This window comes from Triticum urartu, chromosome 4, assembly GCF_003073215.2.
Source record: "Triticum urartu cultivar G1812 chromosome 4, Tu2.1, whole genome shotgun sequence".
Taxonomy (NCBI): Eukaryota; Viridiplantae; Streptophyta; class Magnoliopsida; order Poales; family Poaceae; genus Triticum; species Triticum urartu.
The window spans coordinates 526777804-526782415 of NC_053025.1; the positions used below are offsets into that span (position 1 = coordinate 526777804).

A 4612-nucleotide genomic window follows, 5' to 3' on the forward strand; every position below is an offset into this window, starting at 1 on the left:
CTATTAAAGTTGCTCGTCAGCCGACACCGGACCCGAAGAGTCAGCAAGAAATGCATATATTTGGAAACTCAGCTAAACAGAATGGAATTGTCAGCAGACTGCGGTGAAATTGGAAATAGCTCGTCTGAATACAAAAGAAATCCTGGATGGAATGTCAGTATAAAGTTTGCATTAACGTGCACTCCTCACCACAATATGGAATTCTCAGCCGACTACATTCAGATTGGACAATATCTGATCATGTTACTGAGTATCAAGTCTCCCTCAGTGTGCACTCCTCATAGCAGAAATGATCAAATCAGCAAGAAGATAAATTATGTGCAAGGTTGACAAAATATTATCATAGGTATGGCTCAGATACAAGTTTAATTTTTCGTTGAGGATGATTTTGGAACCCGACGTACCTGGAAGCAAGCAAGAATATGGCATGTACTCAGAAAGGAGGATAGTCCTGCAAAACCCCGTTTCATACAAGAAATCAATAACAAAAATTGTAAGATGGTTATATATGTGGAAATCGGTCCGCATATCACAGTAAGAAGCTTCTGGTGTAAGCAACCCAATTTTCCCTCACAAGATACCTGAAAAGCTTCCAAGACAAGATTCATCTATCTTCCTCAGTATGATATATGGATGATTTCCCGTACAAGGTACTCTGCCTTCTTCAGTAAGCAACCGCAAAAGCTTCCGGAATAAGGTACTGAGTCTTTCCCCAGCAAAGTCTTTAAGGGGGTAAGCTTCTGCAGCATGATACCCAGTCTTCTTCAGCAAGCTGTTCGATGAAATTTTCGAGCACAAATCAGCCAATCTTCCTTAGTAAGACATTGGTACAAGGTAGCACGTTGTGAATTGACAGCATATGGCAGTAAATCCCAAGAATCAGATCCGCAACATTTTGGTCAGAAGCAAGAATCAATCAGAACTTGAGGGGTGTTGAACCTGCAATTTAATGGGGTACCCTGTCAGAAAAATGAGGATAAGCTGCGATTGCAAAAAAAATTGTACCGACAGTACCTATGGGGATACGAAGAAGCAATATACCCCAGCTCTTTCAGCCAAGGATCCAGACCAAGAAAACAATAATGAAGGAGCAAGACCAGTAATGTGGGTATTAAAATTGTTACAACAAGAACCCCCCTTTACCAACGCATCGATGCGTTGTCATAGGTCCTTATAACCGTTGCTAAAGTCTACACCAACGGATTATTATGTGTTGCCGTTGGTGGCGTTGGAAGGGTCTACAACAACGTATATACTTGCGTTGGTAAACGACACGAATAAGTGTTGTAAGATAGTAACACACAGACTTAGAGCCTAACAACCCTTCATATGCGTTGGTGGCTATACTCCACAATTTTTGGATATCAAATGGACATAAATGGTCATTACAACGCTGAAGCATTGCTTCATAGCATGAAAATTGTTAGGTCAATATCGACAGTGCATAAGACTGCAATATAATAAACCCAAAGGTCTCATATATATTAAATTGATTCTATTGCATTACATTGAGCACAATCCAAAGATTACAAGATGTGAAACAATCTAGTAGTAGGCTAATTCTCAACCTTGCAATTAACATCTCCGACATTCTAAAACATATTGTTTGAAACATTGAACTGAAGAATAACATTCTAAAAGATAATGCGAAACTATCTAGTAGTAGCCCATTCACGGCCTTGCAATCAGCATCCAAGCCATGCATCATGAATTTATCTTCGTGATCAACAACAACAAGGAAATGAGATCAGTAAATTAAGGTAGTCATAATCAAGTTAAAAAAGGCAGTAAAATTTAGAGGAGCGGCATACAAAGGTTGATGGCCATGCAACAATTGATCATGTTGCATATATTAAGTGGCATGTTCTAAATCATCAGCAATTTTTCACGTTGTATATCGAATGAATGACCTGATACAATGTGCACCGTATTATTATTGCACAAAATAGAACTGACAACAAACTAAGAAGATAGGCTGATCATTAGTCATTCACTGTCTACATGTGCATGCATTGTGTTAGTTTGGTACCAGATATCATAAGTTTCAATTACAATACAAGATGTGCAGTTTTTATGGTTGAAGAGATATGTACGGACACCATAATAGAGTAATTGGTGTATCAATTCATTACCTGTCCTGAATGTTGCCGCTGCCACCACAGTCTAAGCATCCAAGGTCATGTTCAGTATTCTGCAAATCTGAGGGAAAATTAACTTTCGCTAGCTTTGTTCTTTTAGATTATGAACTACAGATTCTAAATATTTAAGGACAACATAACATGATAGATAACATATAATTTACAGAGCCATAAAGTAAGGTCGATCCAATAGAGATATTGTGCCAAAGATGTGGTCAATACGTGAACTGTAGAAATATGTAACGTGATGGACCTAGAGGACTTGCTGCAGGCGTGAACAGCCGTTGCCGTGCCCTACCACGACACGTTGCTGCTAGAATGCCGCACCATTTCAATGTAAATATGCATGATGAAGAGCGAACAAAATCTAGATTGTTAAGATGGGAAGGTCATCTTTGGGAAGAAGCGAACACCTCTTAGCTGAAATAGGCAACTTCATGGGAAGACATGAACACAAATCGTGCAGCATTGTGAGAGTAGGGAAATTAAAAATCTTACTGCCTCATGGACCAGGAATGGTTTTTCCAAATAAATAAATTGATGTTGCACAACCACCCTTGTTTCTATGACCAAACAACAATTCAGCTACTTCCTCAACATAAACAGTTTAGGGGAATTTCGGATCTAATCGACATCTTTTGCAACTTCAGGAAGCAGCTTCCTCAACATAAACAAAGAGCCATGGGATATGATGATTATTTCTATTATATAGACTGTTTGGCCGGCTCGGAACCGGACAGTGTTAGACAACATTAGAGTCCCTACAGAAATCGTTGTATATCAATGTGCGGAGCTGGTGAAAATCTGGGCGTGCAGAGCAAAAAAGAAAGAGCTTAGATCAATCAGAAATGATAAGGAGATTGGCAAGCTAGTTCAGTCCTAGTTCTACTTATTTTTCCCATTATTTTGTATCATGTTTTCCGTACCTGACTTCCCATTGTTTCTGCTTGTGCACAACAGTTGAATGGGCTGCATGTAACACAAGCTCTGCCCGGAGCTTGACTCTATTTAATGTTAATATCAAGGTAGGGTCCGCTCCTCCCGAATTGCTTAAAAACACTTAGCTACACCCCTAATCAGGCCCAAATGTTGCATACAGTTGACATAAAAAACAATCATCCAGGTTTGCGTATAAATTTGTACTCTAGAGGACTAATTAGAGGAACACTAGCCAAAAATTAACCATGGCAGTACTAATATTTATGAATTTACTGGAATCAGTATAGATGGACATACTCGTCAATCCAAAATTAATTAAGTCACGCATGAGCTAAAGGGGATGCTCGAATTTGCAAAAACATCTAGGAGCACCGAAGTGTCAATAATGTTGTAGAAATCGGGGGTACATGCAGTTTACTTTGGGAAAAGGGATCAGTTACCTTCATTGAGGGGGATGCATACAGGCGAGGCGGGGGTTGACTGGAACCTATGGCATCTTACTCTGGAAAGAGTGGCTGTAGTTGAGGAACGGCCGACGCGGGCAGAGATTCAACGAAGAAAGGACAGATCAAATAAATCAAGAAATTGAAAGTAGTACGAGAGATTGAAACACCTAAATAACCGAAGAAAATGGCGGCTGCTCTGGAGATGTAGAAGAAGCATGGTGTCCATCCGTGGTCGGCGATGCAGGGGCGTTCATCCCTGGTCAGTGCGGAGTGATGGCAAAATCCACCGCGATGGCGTCGCGGGGCTTGTGGCGGCCCAAGTGTGGAGGACGGAGGGGATCCAAGGGAATCCAAATCGGGTTTGCCCGAACTCATGAATGGCTGCACGACAGCGGCGGCGTGGTGTGATATGGTGACGGCGGCGGCGGCGTCGTCGTGTGATATGGGAACCGAGGGAATCCGGATCGGGGCTTACCGGAAGTCATGAACGGCTGCGTGGTATGATATGGGGGCGGCAGCGGCGGCGTGGTGTGATCTGGCGGCGGCGGCGGCGTGCACTTGTTAATAGCGGTGAGGGATGATCTCAGGACGAGTTGAAGGGGAAGTTACTTAATCTATGTACTTATTCGTAGGGAACTGGTTGTGGAAAAGGGATCCGGCTTGCTTGCTCCCTTCCCATGCTCCCATCCGTGCTCCCACCTAATCCAACGGTTGTCTTTCTCCTTTTTTTCTTTCTAATCTAATCATCTCCCCCCCTGATTTTAAGAGGGTGGGGCCGGGCCTTATTTTGTTCCAATCAGATCAAGCCACGTATGCGGGAGCACGGATGGGCACACGAGAAGGGAGCAGGCAAGTCTCGTCCGTGGAAAAGATAATCGTGGGAAGTGGGGCTTCATCAGCAACGCATGGTTATTTCGTTGGAGCACATGCGTAGCTATAGAGGGGTTCGTGGTGTAGTTGCAAGACCCGCGTGGTGCAGAACCGCGGCCAGTCAAGTCTACAGTTATTTTCCTACAGGTCAAACTCTTATGTTAGCCACGACAGGCAATAATCAAATATTTGATACGGATCCGATACTCAAGACAGTGG

General features: G+C 42.6%; 1 long non-coding RNA gene across 2 annotated transcripts; it reads right to left on the reverse strand.

The window, feature by feature from the left end:
* Positions 1-1458: 1458 nt before the first annotated feature.
* On the reverse strand, positions 1459-4149 carry LOC125552449. 2 transcript variants are annotated; one of them, XR_007303600.1, is made up of 4 exons: positions 3691-4149; positions 3518-3579; positions 2133-2199; positions 1459-1716 (listed from the first exon to the last, which is right to left on the reverse strand). It is a non-coding gene; the product is annotated as an uncharacterized LOC125552449 (long non-coding RNA). The 2 variants fall into 2 exon arrangements; XR_007303599.1 differs by having other exon boundaries at positions 3518-4149.
* Positions 4150-4612: the final 463 nt, after the last annotated feature.